This window comes from Halichoerus grypus, chromosome 9 (assembly GCF_964656455.1).
Source record: "Halichoerus grypus chromosome 9, mHalGry1.hap1.1, whole genome shotgun sequence".
Taxonomy (NCBI): domain Eukaryota; kingdom Metazoa; phylum Chordata; class Mammalia; order Carnivora; family Phocidae; genus Halichoerus; species Halichoerus grypus.
Window position 1 is genome coordinate 71,400,503 of NC_135720.1, and position 17,841 is coordinate 71,418,343.

Here is a 17,841-nt window from a genome sequence, read left to right on the forward strand (position 1 = left end):
ATCCAATAACCAGAAGGGCAGCAAAACTGGTTTCCAAGTTCTCTAAGTAAAAAGGAATAACAAACAGGGCAGTGCAAATGGGAGGTGGGGAAAAGATGAATACTAACTCTTCCTCCTCTCCATCTTTAAACAATTCTGTCTGCCACCAATGGCAATAAAAATTCCCTGGGTGGAGCCTCACCTGTGTACTAGACCTGGGCCAAGGACTTTATGTACGTTATTGCCAATTCCTACGACAACCATGCAAAACAGTATTATGGTCTCCAATTTACTGATTAGGAAATTGAGATTGAAAGAAAATTTTTGTTTTGTTTGTTGGTTGGTTTTAACTATCCCAGTAATACATCTAGAAAGTGGTGAAGCCGGGATTTAAACCGTGTCTGATTCCAAAGCCCATTCCTGTTCTAATACACTACATTGTCTCTCAATAACATTTCTATATATTGATTGAGCACCACTGGAATATAAAATGAATGAGAGCAAGATTTTAGTCTGTTTTGGTCACAACTAGTGCCCAGAATAGTGCCTGGCACAAGGTAGGCACTTAATAAATATGAGCTGCATAAATGAGTGGTTTTTATTTCTCCTTGGTGAACTGAGCTCTGAGTAGAGGGCATGGTGAGTGCTCAGCTGATCCCTAGTCCTGATCTAGCATCCTCTTCCACCTTTTGCTGTCTTTCCTGAAGACATTCTTCACCATCTTACCCAAGAAACAGACTTCTAGTTTCTCCCACCCAAGACTGTAGACATTAAAATATTCAGACTTTTCCTGGATTCAGCAGTCTATTATTATCATAATTTTTATCCAAGTTTTTTCTTTATTGTCTCTGGATTTTTTTTAAAAGATTTTATTTACTTATTTGAGAGAGAGAGCACGCAAGCAGGGAGAGGAGCAGTGAGGGAGGGAAGTGGAGGGGGAAAGAATCTCAAGGAGACTCCATGCTGAGAGTGGAGCCCACTCAGGGCCCAATCTCACAGCCCTGAGATCATGAACTGAGCCAAAACCAAGAGTTGGAAGCCTAACCAACTGAGCCACCCAGGCAACCTGTTGTCTCTGGATTAAAAAGTGTTTGTTGTCCCTAAAATATACAAAGTCGACTAGGTCAGGATCTGCCAAAAATTATATGTAATATTACAGACCAATCCTCCCAATAATCTTAAACTGCTGTTTCTAATGCCAAAAAGCAAAGAAAGTGCTGCCTCCTGGTTCAGAACAGTCAATCTGGAAGTGAGCCAATCTCAAATGGCAGCAGTAGAGAAGTGGACCCATGATGTTTGGGGCTGTGTCAGTTTGGCTCCCGTGGATGTTATTGGGCATGCTTCCCACTGACAAAATGGCTCCTGTTTCACATGGCTGGTGACTATGGAAATGCAATCATATACTAGTCATCCAAAGAGACAGAACCAATATATAGAAAAAGATTTTATTAGAAAAAGATTTCTAGTATAAAGAGATTTATTATAAGGAATTGGCTCAAGCAATTACGGAGGCTGAGAAGTCTGCTGTCTGAAAGCTGAAGACCCAGAAAATCCAGGGGTATAGTCCAAAGCCATGAGGACCAGAAGCACTTATGGGAAAGCCCCATTAGGAAAGCAGGAGAAGACCAATGTCTTAGCTCAGTCAGAGAGAGTGAATCCTGGCTTCCTTTACCTTTATGTTCTATATAGGTCCTCAATGGATTGGATGATTCAGTGTGGGATGGCAATCTGCTTTGCTCAGTCTACCAATTCGAGTGCTAATCTTATCAAGAAAAACCTTCACAGACACATCCAGAAATAATGTTTAACCAAACATCCTCACACCCCGTGACCTAGTCAAACTGACACCTAAAATTAACCATCACAGCATCTCTTCAGAGGGAAAGCTCCATATTATCAGGGACAGTTCATCTGTGCCCAAGTATCCTGAGATAAGCATGGGCCTTCCTTATTTTTTATTCACTTTGGGGCTCACCACTCCCCCAATCCCCCCCCCCCCCAACAAGTTCTGACTCTGGAGTTTAAACAAGGCCAATAATAATTTTATTTCTAACCCAAGTGTTACATGCTTGTTAGTGGGGGTATAAATAGCAGTTCAGTTTGCACACCAGAAGAACAGATTGGGAGCACTACCCTGAATATGACAGTGATGTTACACCTGCTTTGTGCAGAGACTTAACTAATGTGCCAGGATCAGTGCCTGGGCAGACCAAGTAGGACTTGGAGGGAGGAGAGTGAGGCCAGCCTCTGGAGGGCAGTGTCCTTCCATGAGTCATGAACCTGCGTGACCAGTGACCTGGCTTTTCCAGGCCAAGTTCTACTTGTTCTAAATGTGTGCATGTGAGCACACCCACACACGCACACATACACACACACACTCACCAATCTTTAGCTTTCAGAAGGGATGTTGTACTGCAACTTATAAAATAAAGGAAAAATAAGATTTAATTCATTTGTCAAAGTGTGTATATATATACACACATATACATACTACTCTACTGCTAACATAGTTATCTAAACATGCGCTTGCTGAGTCTTTAGTCCTTCCCAAATCAACAGAAAGGGGTTTGGTTTTGTGAATAGAAATAATGTCTAATTCACCCTTATCTCATTAATGATTCCAATTAATTTCAGAGCTCTGTTGCTGCCAACTTCTTATTCCTTTACTGACCATAGTACCATGCTGGGCTTTAACATATTAGCATAATCTGTTGATTTTAAGGATTAAGGATTGGGAGTACTAGGTCAACCCGCATGGATTTGTGCAAAGAATCATGTTGCTGGCTTTGTATACACACACACACATACACACATGCACACTCACATTGTGTACTGTGTTTGGGAACTAACTTTTTGACCTGGACCCCAGGAGATAAGAGTCTGAGGTATAATTCAGAACACCAGAGAACGCATGCATTAGTAACAAATGTAGACATCCTGTAGCACAACCTGCTCATTAAAACCTCAGGGTCTAAGAGGCTAGTAAAGTCACACAGCTGGCCAGTAGCTATCTTGAACTCTAAAGTCACCCCCAAACAAGGCTAAGTATTAAAAATATTTAACAACTGGTAAGGAACTAGCAATGACAAAGAGTCTGGAAGCCACAGATGATTGGCATTAATGCATGCCGTCTGTGTATCATCCATGACCCAGATGGCTGCCCTTTGTTGCATCTCAGAACCATCCTCCCGCAAGCCCCTCTCCACCCCTGTAGGGAGGCTCTCCAGAGCTACAGCAGCAGATCTGAATTGCTCACAATCATTCAGTTCCTATGATCCTAGAGAACTTTAAGTCTTGACCACTTTTCCCTGGATGCTAAAAGGACAACTAAAGAGATTGTGGATTTAACCTAGATTGCCTGAGTCAGTTTCTTCAAGGCATTTCTTCTTCTGTAGTTAGACTGTCTTTTGTACAGTCTCACCCTCCTGGTATTGAACTAAGACTTCCTATATTTGGTCCAATTCTTCCTCATTACCACCTCCCACACCACTACAAATTAAGAATCATTGGCATGAGAATCCTAGTAGGCTAATGGCACCTTTGTAACAGAACTCAGATATCAGCATCCCCTAACTTATTCTTTTCAGTGCCCACATTGTTCTTAGGCTATTTAATAAAATACTGTTTGGTTTAGTACAAAGAATAAAAACAGCTTGTGATTCTCCTCTCTTTTCAACGTTCCCTTTCTATTTTTGTACACTCTCCTTCAAAGAAATTTTTCTCTGGGAAAAATAAAGTTAATGCCCATGTCAAGTGCCCATTTAGAAGAACTTTGCTCCACCAGCTCTGCCAGGATAATGAAGGGTGATTGCTGTCACCGGCAGACCCGTGGCTTCAGTGCCAGCGAGTCATCAGGCTGATGCTTCCCCCAGCGTGACAACTTCCTTCTCTCAAGGGTTTTCCCTGGGAATCTATAGTCGCACTTGAAAAGCAAATAATTAAGAGCAATAAAAAGCAAAATCCTCTAGAGAAATATAAATTATTCATAATAATAACTGTGCAGGATGGCTGGAGGAGGAGTGTTTTTATCATGTGCAAGAATTTTCTGAATCTGCTCAAATATGTTTAAAATCTTGGTTTTAAACACTGTTAGTTCCTCAAACCAAATAGAATCACTCTTCGAGGATTTCTTATAATGCCGAAGTATCAAATTTGATCACTTGCTCTCTTTCATTGTATTAGTGCAAAATATTTTTATCTTACTACATTATCCAGGTCCTACATTATCATTGCTCATCCTCAGGCTCAGCAACACATCTTAGGGCTGGGAAGAATAGTGTGGTTCAGAGGAATGAAGTAAATGGCATAACTCAGAGATCTGGATCATAACTCAATTACTAGTTGGATGCCCTTTAGCAAGTAACCTGCTGAGCTTCAGTTCCATCATTGATAATTCTGGAAGTAATCAATCCTGTATCATAGGGCATTATGAGACTCCAAGGAAATGAGGTGTATAAAAGTATTTTTAAACAACAAAATACTACACAACTAGTTAAATAAATTGTATCATCATTTCTCCTGCTTTTACCCATTGTGTTCTATGAATGCTACCACATCACTTTGGGAACTTAATGTTTCCCATCTTTGAGATCCTCTTGAGAAGTCTCCTGGACAATGCCTAGTAGTTGAAGAGTCTTTGTTTAAAGAGTTTTTATAGGGGCGCCTGGGTGGCTGTTTAAAGGGTTTTTATGGGGGCACCTCAGTGGCTCAGTCAGTTAAGCGTCTGCCTTTGGCTCAGGTCATGATCTCAGGGTCCTGGGATCAAGCCCCACATCGGGCTCCCTGCTCAGCGGAGAGTCTGCTTCTCCCACTGCCTCTCCCCCTGACTCATGCATGCTCTTTCTCTCTCTCTCTCTCAAATAAATAAATAAAATCTTTTCAGAAAAAGAGTTTATATATATATATAGATCTTATCCTCTCTTCTTGATGGGATAGTGACCTGAATTTGGGATGCAGGCAAATGCTACCTTGGGAGATGAGAGGACAATCAGTGAGAAAGAGTAAAGGTGGTCTCCCACCCATTCCTGGTTTAGACTCTACAGCTGGAACTTAGAGAACAAGCTGATGGTTACCAGAGGGGAGCTGGGTTGGAAGGATGGGTGAAATAGGTCATGGGAATTAAGGAGTGCATCTGTTGTGATGAGCACCGAGTGTTGTATGGAAGTGTTGAATCACTGTATTGTACACCTGAAACTAACTTTACACTGTATGTTAACTAACTGGAATTTATTATTTTTTTCATTATATTCTATTTTTATTTTTTTATTTTTTTATTATGTTATGTTAATCACCATACATTACATCATTAGTTTTTGATGTAGTGTTCCATGATTCATTATTTGTGTATAACACCCAGTGCTCCATGCAGAATGTGCCCTCTTTAATACCCATCACCAGACTAACCCATCCTCCCACCCCGCTAAAATTAACAAGTCAGGAAACGACAGATGTTGGCGGGGATGCGGAGAAAGGGGAACTCTCCTACACTGTTGGTGGGAATGCAAGTTGGTGCAGCCACTCTGGAAAACAGTATGGAGGTTCTTCAAAAAGTTGAAAATAGAGCTACCGTACGATCCAGCAATTGCACTACTGGGTATTTACCCCAAAGATACAAACATAGGGATCCGAAGGGGTACGTGCACCCCGATATTTATAGCAGCAATGTCCACAATAGCCAAACTGTGGAAAGAGCCAAGATGTCCATCGACAGATGAATGGATAAAGAAGATGTGGTATATATATACAATGGAATATTATGTAGCCATCAAAAGGAATAAAATCTTGCCATTTGCAACGATGTGGATGGAACTGGAGAGTGTTATGCTGAGCGAAATAAGTCAATCAAAGAAAGACATGTATCATATGACCTCACTGATATGAGGAATTCTTAATCTCAGGAAACAAACTGAGGGTTGCTGGAGTGGTGGGGGGTGGGAGGGATAGGGCGGCTAGGTGATAGACATTGGGGAGGGTATGTGCTATGGTGAGCACTGTGAATTGTGCAAGACTGTTGAATCACAGATCTGTACCTCTGAAACAAATAATACATTATATGTTAAAAAAAGAAGAAGAAGATAGCAGGAGGGGAAGAATGAAGGGGGGGAAATCAGAGGGGGAGATGAAACATTCTAACTGGAATTTAAATAGAAACTTAAAAAAAACCCAAAACACCTTTCTTGCTGTGTCCTGAGGACTGGCTCCCTCAGGCAATCATTCTATCAGTGCTTGAAATGTTGCTCTTCTTTCTCTGTTACATTGTTTGGGGTTTATGTTCGTTTTTCCGAACTGGTTACTATACAAAACAAGTCCTCTTCTTCAAATAGTCCCTTTAACAGTAGGTAAGCTTGGGTACATCTTATCTTCCCCTTTACATAGGTCTCATTTTCCCCCTTCATATCTGTTCAGCGTATCTTCTAATATCTGTGTTTCACTTAAGGTTCTCTTTCTCTTTTTGTTCATCAGCCTTTTAAGTTTTTATTTCATTTTATTTCTTCTATTATTTTTATTAGTTGTACTGAATAGGACCTCTCTATTTGAAGAACTATTTTCAGATTACTCCAGCTCCTTATTGACTTTCTAGGCAAATCTGATCCTTAGAAACGGGAAATTCTTAGAAAACATCTTTTTCATTATCTTCCTAGGTTCTGGGTCTGCAATAACTTTATTAATTCATTGAAAAATTGTGCATGTTTTTGTCATAATAAGGGCTTCAGACCCTTTTATTGTTTCATTAGTAAAATCTGCCACACTTCTTCAATTGGACCCTGAGTTTGGCTCTCTGAAAACTAAGGCCAAAGATAGAGATTCTGTCATTAAGAAATCCAGAGCCAGTGCTTGCTTCAGCTTACATATACTAAAAAATTGGAATGATACAGAGAAGATTAGCATGGCCCTTGCGTAAGGATGACATGCAAATTTGTGAAGCATTCCATATTAAAAACAAAAAAAGAAAAGAAAGGGACACGGGGGTGGCTCAGTCTGTTGTATGTCTGCCTTTGGCTCAGAGTCCTGGGATCAAGTCCCACATCAGGCTCCCTGCTCAGTGGGGAGCCTGCTTCTCCTTCTGCCTGCAGCTCCCCCTGCTTGTGGTCTCTCTCTCTGACAAATAAATAAAATCTTAAAAAAAAAAGAAAAGAAAGAAAGAAAAAGGAAATCCAGAACCAATTTGAAGTAATATATGATAAGGAATAACCCACACTTATGATAAGCCACATTAACCCAAACTTAGCCAAGAGCCTCCCTTGTGTTCTCTTGGTCTACAATGTAAAATGGAATTTAGGCAACCAGTCCAGAGCTGCCTACTTAGACCTGGCAGGTACAACTGAAACCTCAAACACTGTGAGTGCTCTGTAAGATATACAGAACTTAGATCCCTTGACATTAAAATTCCTGCCTACTGATCTGGCTGGAAAACACTGTCAATAGAGCAAATATTGTCTGTCTAACCAACACCTGAAAGATCTAAACCTATCCCAGCTTTCTTGTAATACTAAGCAAACTGAAAGAGCCTATACTTTAAAACCTAAACTCATTTGTTGGACCACATGAGTTAAAAGCCCAACTCACCAATTTAAAAAAAAAAAAAATCCCATTTCACCAACCCCCAACTCTGCCCACAATTGTAAAAATGGGCAGCATAACACAATATAGACACCCACAGCTGCCAAACTCAGCACAATAAAAAACCATGGACTGACCCATTCCAAAGTCTCAATCTCTGAGTGTTGCTTTTCTTCCCAAATTCCACTCCTTATTTATTTCTCATGATCCTCAGCCCATGCACCAGATATCAGATCAGGGAAGGGTCACTTAAGGACACCTCGGTTCCCCATCTCCCTACAAAGGTTGAGCCTGTCCCTGAAATTTAGACAGCTTGGAGGATCAGAGCAGAATGTGTAGTCTCTGCAGTAAGAAAGGGAAAAGGAAGGACTGAGCCAGGGGGCACACTCAGATTTTCCCCTCAAACTCTCTAATCAGAAAAGTAAATTCTCTGGGGGCGCCTGGGTGGCTCAGTCGTTAAGCGTCTGCCTTCAGTTCAGGTCATGATCCCAGAGTCCTGGGATCGAGTCCCGCGTCCGGCTCCCTGCTCGGCGGGAGGCCTGCTTCTCCCTCTCCCACTCCCCCTGCTTGTGTCCCCTCTCTTGCTGTGTCTCTGTCAAATAAATAAAATCTAAAAAAAAAGAAAAGTAAATTCTCTTGCCTTGAGTAGGACAGAGTAAAGGACATTAAGGGAAATATCTTTCTTCAAGGAAACCAGAAGTTGTTAATAAGTACTCCTCCAATTTTGATCATGAGTTAAGATAGCACCCAACCTTAACTATTCAGTGATTTTTCTCTGGGCACAAAGGAAGCAAAGAATTGATTTCATATAAGATTTTGACTTCCTAAGAACAATGAATCAGAAAGAGGTTAGTTTTAGCCTCTAGGTTGTGAGCTCTATGTGATACAAAATTAAATACAGGTCGATGATTGTATTACCATAACCATCAGTATGAAGGTGAACCTCAAGGGTGACTTAACAACAGCAATATTATTTGAAATTTGGGACACTGTAAAATAAATAGTAATTAATGGTTATTTTCATTGTTATGAATTATTTATAACATCTGAAATAATATTATAAATTTAATGATTGCAATCATGTGATATAACAAGAACTTAAAGATGATAATTCTTATAATATTTAATTTGGATATTATTTTATATTAAGTCAATAAGGAATTAGATTGGAGTAGATGGGGTCTGCATTTTTGAAAGAGTGTATGATGGAAAATTATTGCCAAAGAATTTAAACAGAATTGTGATTCCAAGGAAAATTTCTTCACAGAAGGGCTTTTGTAGGTTAACAAATCTGAGAACTACAAAACATTACCTGACATAGATCCCTGGCCAAAAGAACACCCACTGATAACATTAAGATATTTTATCAAAGTTGAGATGACCAAACATCAGCATCAACTCGGATCTTCAAGAAAGCCACTCTTGAGTTCTGCATAAATGGAACCCCACACAGGCATTCCATCAAAACCACAAATGTCTCTCATTCCCTTACTAGGTCTGGTCCTTCGGGTAAGGTCTCTAACCAGTGGTAACTCTGGCAACTCACAACCGAACCATGTACCTGTGATGCAACTTTGTGACAATACTATTAAAAATGGGAATTTCATGTCATACTGCAAAAATGTTCAATTGTTTAATCTGACAGAGTGTCTTCTCAACAGGCAGCCGCCACTAATTTTTGAACTTTACTTCTGGAGGACTTAGAGCAATAAGAGGAAGGAAGAAACGCTTCTTAGCTGGTGTCACATTTTCTCAAGTGGAGGCTTTCTTACTAAAATAAAATAAAAATATTCTTGTAACTAACAAGGTTTGACAAGTTAAAATGTATGTCGGCCACGAAAAAGGGGTGTTATGTACATCAGAGGCACAAGGACAACAGAGTTTACAATAAGTTCTGTAGCTGTGTGCTGCCCTGGTTTAAGTGTAGGGTGGAGTTAACCCAATCTAGTTTTTTCAACAAAAAATAACTTTTCTCAAGCCCTGTGTACCCTTGCCTGTTCCTTTGTTATTTAATCGTACAGATCCCTAATAAGAATGCCCTCTGAAGGGTAAAGGAAGAAAACTTAAACATTCCTTTTGGTATTTACCTAAAAGTATATACATAATGATATTTTCTCAGCTTAAGCTCTATGAAGTTATACAATATTCTTTCTTCAGCAAAGAGAAGCAGCAAATTCCCAATGCCTTGCAATGCATCCTTTTCTACAGGTAACAAGTCCATCCAGGCAAATAGTTACCTTTCTTCAAATAAGAACAAAAATAAGAATTTAAAAATTTGAGGAGCTTGGGAAATCGATGAAAATGGAAACTATGTGTAGGGAGAAAATGTTATCTTTTGATCACAGCCTTCCTTTCTATTCATTTAATATAGCCCAAATTTGCATATCAGAACACGCTCCTTTTCCAGCACAGGAGTAGATAGTCTGTTTAAAAATAATGTCAAACTGAGACAGGTATATTATAAAACAAGGGGAAAAAGAGAAGAAGAAGAAACACTGCTTCATTGCTTTCCTTACTCTAGAATATCACTCACCCATCCGTCTTTCTATTTTTGAGCAAATCAAGCATCTGCTTTATTGGGTCTGCACCAGCAATAAGTTGACAACTGATGATTTTCAGGCAGTCTTCAGCCTTCAAGGCTCACCATGGAGTGATGGTGCTGGTCTGTCTATCTCTTTCCATCCCCTCCCCTACCTCTGGGAGTGAGTCTGTCTGTCCTTTCCTCCTTCTTCCACGACAAGAGCCCCCAGCTTCGGCTGCCAGGCTCTCGGGGAAACACATAGCCCAGAGGCTGTAGGGTTCATGGGGAGCTCAGGCTTAATGTCCAAGTGATCTCCAGTCCCACCAGGTCTCTCAGAGTCGCTACAAGATGGATTAAATAGACTTTGGAGGCTTGTCTGGAAGGCTATCTATTAGTGATAGCCTTTGAGTGCCAATAACACTTAGGACAGCTTTTTTCATATATTACAGGCAATCATTTGCACCTACATTAGTGTGGGACATTACTTCTGTGGAAGAGACCTGTAAATGAACCAGATGAATCAAGTAAAAGATGTGCATTAAAGTTGCTACATATTGGGGTGCCTGGGTGGCTCAGTTGGTTAAGTGACCACCTTCGGCTCAGGTCACGATCCCAGGGTCCTGGGATCGAGCCCCGCATCAGGCTCTCTGTTCAGCGGGAAGCCTGCTTCTCCCTCTCCCACTCCCCCTGCTTGTGTTCCCTCTCTCGCTGTCTCTCTCTCTCCCTCTGTCAATTAAATAAATAAATAAAATCTTAAAAATAATAAAGTTGCTACATATTAATATTAAAACGTAATAGAGTAAGCTACAAATGAGCAGGAATACGTTCGAATGCCCACTCCCCATTTACCAGCAGACATTTGATACTAGGGTAGGTACAATAATAGCTTGAATGCCAAGATATCTGCATTTAGATTTCTCCCTTTTTTTTCTTAAAAATATATTTTTTAGTCTATTTTTTACTATCCTTATTCTTTATCAGTAGGCCTTCAATGATCCTGAAAGAAATGCAACCTCCCTCTAGTATATAAACATTAAGCAACTCTGGGTCTAACAAAGTGTGATGCCAATCTTAATTTTACAAATTATTTATCATTAATAAAAAAGAGATTAGGTCCTAAGGAAATGCAGCCCCCAACCCAATCCCACTGTACAGAATTTATTTTGTGTGAGCCTGGATCAAACAAGTAAATGTGATGTTTAAGGTATCACATTGCTTTTTCCATGAAGCTCTTTAACGTCCCCAGCACTACTCTTTGCCTTTTTGAGGTTAACCTAGAATGCAACACAAGCCATACAGGTTGCTGGGATACAAATTCTGGCCTCCCAACACTGGGAACCTCATGAAAAACCTCATCACTTTTTGTTATGATTTTGGAGCCCCAGAAATTCCAGTCTCTCTCTCCAGTCATGTCAATACTTTCATCAACCTTATCATAATTGTGTTTACCTGTATGTATCTGACGCTACTGAATACTGCCACCTCCTTCTTGAATTCCGTTTGTCTTGGTGTTCCAAGATACTGCCCCTGGAGTAGCCAGGCCAGCTCCTTGCTCTCAGTTCCCCTGACTTAAGCAAAGTAAGTGACAATTAATGCAGTATGACTCCAGGTGCACCAGAAAATCTCCCTGTGAGTCACCTTCTTAGATCCTTCTTCCTAGATTCATTGTCTTGGCTTAGCCAAGCCTCTAGAGGAGTTCTTTGTTTAGACTTAAAAGATATATAGCAGCACAGATGTGAAATCTATGAAACATGCACCAAGAAGCAAAGGCTTGATATCAGTGGTATAAGAACCTCCCCCATTATTATTTCATCCTTCCCCTACATACACACAAACCTTTTGTGAGCATCACTGCCTGCTACTTTTCCTCCTCTTCCACTGTGAGACCTGGTGCTTCCTCTTCAGTCTCTGCCCAAATCAAGGCAAATAAATACTCTGTTCTGAAAGGATTCTAACCCCTAATCTATGATCCACTTTCACATTCTATAAGTTTCTTTCTCACTCCAAAATCAAAAGATTATGTAGATGAGTGAGAATATCTTAATAAAAGTGCAAAGATAATAAGCATGTATTGTGTTAAATCAACATCTTGGGCCATCAAACAGCATGTATGTTTCAGTTCTTTTCTTTAATAAACCAATCCCTGCCTCCCATTTTGACAGAAAGGCATGGTAGGCATTTGCTCAAAGGAAAGTATATTTCATTCAGTAATATTATTACTTTATGTCAATAACAGATCAGGGGATTCAATCCCTGGGGACAAAGAGTGAGGGAGAGAGAGTGATGCAGGGAAGGACAAGAAGCAATACAAGCTGACAGTTAATCATGATGGCCAGGGCTTCGAAATGAGTTGTGAAAAGACAAGACATTCCTGATCAGCCATACAAGATGAATCCACACAAGCTATGCAAAGAAGAGGTAACTTGGAACTTTGTCAGTGAAAGGGAACAGAAGTATTCCCTTCAATTCTCACAGAGATTTTCCCCCCTCACTCTCTAGATGCACGTACTTACAAGCTATAGAGCATCCCTCCTGAGATCTGCTATTTATCTGCCTGGATTTCTCCTGTCAAATATCTCCCATGGTCAAAGTTTACACCATGAGGAGTTAACTCCCCCCTACTTACAGTTGCCACATCCAGCTCTTTCCATTTGGCTACCTCTCACAAAGTTAGATCCCACTCTCTGAAGTATGTGTGCCATGTTAAATATGAGTTTGGAGGTAGCCAGATCTGTAGCTACAGAACAGGTGTCAAAGAATTTGTCTATTTATGCCAGTAAAGACATTCCATCTAGAGGAGCAACTGTATTTCAAGCCATCCACTAATTAAACTTCAATAAATTCATTGCTAACCCTACATCTTATGCACAGGTCAAAAAGTGGGTAGAAGGAGAATGTGATGACACGCCTCTGCTCCAGCCTCCCATATCTTTGCAATTTTGGTTGGGAGGGAGTGGAGAGGGAAATTTAGGAACTTCCACAAGCTGATGACAAATTATTTATTGTATACCTAGGAACTAGAGAAATTACCACAAGATGGTTTGATGGACCCATTAAGTCTACTTTAGGATGCTTCCCATTTTACAGATGAGAACACTGAGTGAAATAACTTCGTCTTAAGTCCCAACACCTAGTGACAGTCAGAACAAGAGTGCCCATGTTAGTGCCTCCCAGGACAGTGTTATTAAGAAACCACCCCAAAGTGATTTCTGTAACATAAAAGAACCATTCCTTCAGAGTGTGTTGTGTTACTGACTGCTTCAAAGTCTTTGTCCTGTTCCTGAGAAATAAATTCTCTTCACAGCTGTGGCTCATAGAAACAAGAATAGTTCAGAACAGAATATCCCTCTCATTTATTAGGTACTTGAAAAACAACTCGACAATGTCACAAAATCATCTGTGATTCGTTTAGACTGCATCACTTTAGCACTTGTGAGTTAATGCATTCTTCTTTGTCATGTCTTTGCTTGAATCCATAGTCATTCCAGTCATCACAGGGGCAAGGGAATGTGATCTACCTTCTATTATGCTTTTGGTGCAACTAATACATCATCAGATTTCAGAAGTTTTGAGTTTGATGGCACATGTCAAAGCTTAAATTAAGCTTGTTTCTAGAGATGAATGCCATTTTAGGCTTGTGAAAAGGCAACAAACACTGTTCTTTCTCTTGGTGTGTTTTAGGCATTTGCAGAGGCTTTTTCTTTTCTGTTATGGGCCTGAAGTGCCTTTATAACTTCAATCAAATATTATTTATTATTTGTCCATAGATTTCTAGATCCACATTGTTTTCTTTCATATAAAGTCATACTACCAAAATGGCTGAGAGGCTGAAAAGGTAGGAGCCACAACCACCAAGGTTCATGTTTGGAGCAAAGGACAGCTCCTGAGGCATCATCACAGGAGACGTTGCAATGACACAGTGTCATGCTCCACACCTGGCGCTGCCTGGCTCTCAACCAAGCCCCGGGGCCATGGGCCCTGCCTGACCCCTGTAAGTCTCCTCTTGGACCTAGGAGTTGGAGAATTTAGCGTAGTCTTTATTTAAGCCGTACTCACCTGCTTCTTGTATCCCAGAAATAATGAGTTCATGAAGATGTCAGAGAGATGAGAACAAATTGGTTATTTTCTATTAATTTTTGTTATCTTAGTTGCCCCCCAAATAGCTTCACTTACTTTATGATCTTTTATGGATCTTTAAGTGCTACATGTACACAAAGGATAGCAGTAGAAACATGAAGTGGAAGAAATATCAGAGAGCCAAGATAAGGTACACACAATTCTGATCAGGTACAAACTTCAGGGCAAAGAGAAACATCGATCTCCACAGTCTTGAGATGAACAATTTGAACCTTCAGCACTTTTATTTATGCTTTATGCAATTTCTCTTTTGTTACTCTCTCTACCATCCTCCTGCTCATGTAAAAAGTTCTAAGAGTTGCCCTAGGCCCATTCTTCTCAAACTTTAAAGTGCATATAACTGACCTTGGGATCCTCTTAGAAAGTAGAATCTGATTTAGTAATCCAGAGTGGGACCTGAGAGGTTGCCCAAGCTACCAGATGATGCTGATGCTGCTGGTCCACAGCCCAGACCACTCCTTGAACAATGGGATAGAGGACAAGCTCCTGAAAAGAGGGAAGATGCTTTACCCACGGCTGTATCCACTTTCCTGCTCACCCTCCACCCTAAGCCCCAATACCAACAAATAGCTCAGTTAGTATTTGTTATCTCATTAGCCACAGGCAGACATTGCTCACCACCCTCTTCTACCATGACCATTCTTCAAGAACATAACTGCTTATTGGGTCTGTCTGGCTGGCTGTCAAGTCTCACCAATTCTGTTGCCTACATCTCTCTCATGTGTCCCTCCTTTGCCTTTATACTACATAACAGTTTCTTGGCTGGCCTTCCTACCTCTAGCCTCTCTTCCCCCTAATCCATGCTCTCCATTTCTGCCAGGATGATGATCTGGAAACAGGAATCTCATTGCCTTTAAGAAAAAAATCTAACACCCTCCCCCAAAGTATACAAGCCCCCTTCACCTTCTGACTGATGTTCAAGCTTCCAGGTTAGTAACATACCACTTCCTCACACAAACCTCAGACTCCTGCCAAAGAGGCCATGGCTCCCAGAAGGGATTATATTCTTTCACCCTCCTGCCTTGTACATGTTTTATTTTCTTTCTGGAAGGTTCTTCTTGTCCCCCATCCCTTCTTTTTATGTGGAACATCTCCTTCAAAACCCAGCTCAAATGTCATCTGCTCTTTGAGGCTTTTCTGAATCCCCTTTGGCTCTCAGGCATGGTTGTCTATTCTCTCCTATGTCCATGCCAAACCCTTTATGTTTCTGAGTGCACATATTATAATGTTTCATTAGATTCCTTTACCTGGCTGTTTATCCACACTAAAACTGGGAGTCCTTGAGATAGAAACTGTGCCTTATTCATCTTTTCCCCACTAATGTATACAACAGTGCTTGATATGTAGTAGCTGCTCAATAAATCTTTGCTGCTTGAATAAATGGGGAGTAAAGCAACTGTGGAAGCACATACTGACAACTTGCACAGCTAGGTGCTAGTGGCATAGAGAAACCTGCTTCCCTGTGAGATTTCGTCTCATGGCACTTCACCTGGCCTCCAGCATGGGAAGACCTCCAGGAGTAGGGAGCAGAAGAAATACAGAGAAGAATTAGTTGATGGGACCTAAGAAGCCTTAGTTTTTGCCTGAATACTTGGGTTTGACTTGGAAATATCAGGGAGGAACAGTTTTAAAGATGTCATACCAAAATTTTTTCAGGAGATGAAATCTAATAATTTAATGTAATAATTTAAACACATGTTAAAAACTAAAAGATAAAGATTTCTTTTTCTTTGTTCTTTTTTTTTTTTTTTGGCTAGGCACAATGTCTGAATATTCACATGGGATGTGGGAGGCATTTCACAGGACTTATTTATGACTAATGAGTATGTTCTCCTCTAGGAAAGGCATGATGCATGTGGAGTGGGTTCAGGCTCCTCCAAAATCCTCAGTTGGATATCAACTCCTACCTTCCTGATGGAGCCTCCCCTATCTTTGGGCTCAACAGACCCAAGTGTGTTCCCAGTACACAAGCTCAGCTCATTCCCCTGTGGATCTGCTATGAATTCCTGCAGGAGGGGCCTCTACACTCCGTGTCCAGTGGGATTTATTTTCCTGTAGGATATGTGCTGAGTGAAAGTTTGCCTTGACTAGTCCTCGCACTTGTTTGGGTGTTCCCACTTGCCCCCCACTTTCCGTAATCCAAATAAAAAACACATTTTCTAAAAGAGCATTGAAGTACAATTTCTTTACAGTTAAAGAAACACTTAATCAAGTGATTAAGGAATGGGAGATGACTTAGGAATGCTCTTCCTAGTCTCCTCATTTTGCTGATGAGGAAACTGAAAACCAGAGAAAGGGAGAAACTGAGTGAGGTGACTCTAGATGATGACAGTGTTAGGACGACATTTCCTGACTCCTGGGCCAGTTTGATCTCTAACATGGGGTACCTGACTGTTGATTGTACTTCTTATTAATCTTCATGGGCTTTGGAGTCAAAATACCCAGACCTATCAATGTCTAGTTCTTCCTGATAAACTACGGAGCCCAGTATTATCACCTATAAAACAGGTAGAGCAATAATTACTACTCCCACAAAGTTATTGTGAAAAACAGATTCCTTATGAATAAGGAAGTATTCTATACAGACTGAGACATCATATAAAATGTGAGATAATAGAATATATATATATATATATATATAGGTCTTTGCCCACCAGTTCCTGACACAGAGTTCCTAAAACCCTTATAATTTCCTAAGTGATAAGAACACTAGGGTCATCTCTTGTTCTAATATTTGTCTTTGACCCGGTCTCTGACACAGGGCACATAAAACTCTTGTAAGTTCCTAAGTAATAAGAACACTAGGAGCATCTTTTGTTCTAATGAGGTGACTCTGGGCAGGCTCCTGGATACAGGCTTGGACCCAGAAAGATGAAGCCATGATTAGAAGTTTGGAATTGTCAGCCCCACCCCCCACCATCCTCTAGAGAGTAGAGAGGGGTTGGAAATGGAGCCAATGATCAATCATGCTTACACAATTAGCCTCCATAAAAATCTCAAAACTATGGGGGTACAGAGAGCTTCCAGGTTGGTGAACACATCCACACTGTGAGGGTGACATACCCCAACTCCATAGGGACAGAAGCTCCTGTGCTCAGGACCCTCCCAAATTTCACCCTATGTATACCCTCTGTTGCTGTTCATCTGTATCCTCTACCACATCCTTTAATAAATGGGTAAATGTAAGTAAATATTTCTCTGAGTTTTGCGAGCCACTCTAGCAAGTTAATTGAACCCACGTTAGGGGATGATGGAACCTTCACTCTATAGCTGATTGGTCAGAAGCACAGGTGACAACCTGAGCTTGTGACTGGCATCTCAAATGAGGACCAGGAGACAGTCTTGTGGGACTGAGCCCTTAACTTGTGGGATCTGATGCTATCTCCAGGTAGAGAGTGTCCAAATTGAATTAAATTGTAGGACACCAGCTGGAGTCACAGAGAATTTCCTGGCATGGGCAAAAGCCTCCTCACATTTGGTGACCAGAACTGTCAGGAGTGTTCTGTGTGACTAGTAAAGGAGACGCAGACGAAATACACAGTAGGGAAGAATTAGGTTTTTCCCTACATAGGAAGAAAACGGTAGTTTCTTCCTTTACAAACATTATTGCTACTTCTTTCTAACAATGAGTTTGCCAATTTTTT

The 17,841-nt window shown here is 40.7% G+C and overlaps 1 long non-coding RNA gene and 1 other non-coding gene across 2 annotated transcripts in view; one reads left to right on the plus strand and one right to left on the minus strand.

Moving 5' to 3' along the window:
• Positions 1 to 17,841, minus strand: part of LOC144378817 (uncharacterized) — a 284,835-nt gene that overhangs the window by 81,882 nt on the left and 185,112 nt on the right. The gene's annotated exons all lie outside the window — the stretch shown is intronic.
• LOC118541954 (U6 spliceosomal RNA) lies at positions 6,812 to 6,917 on the plus strand. Its single transcript, XR_004920353.2, has one exon. It is a non-coding gene; the product is annotated as a U6 spliceosomal RNA (small nuclear RNA).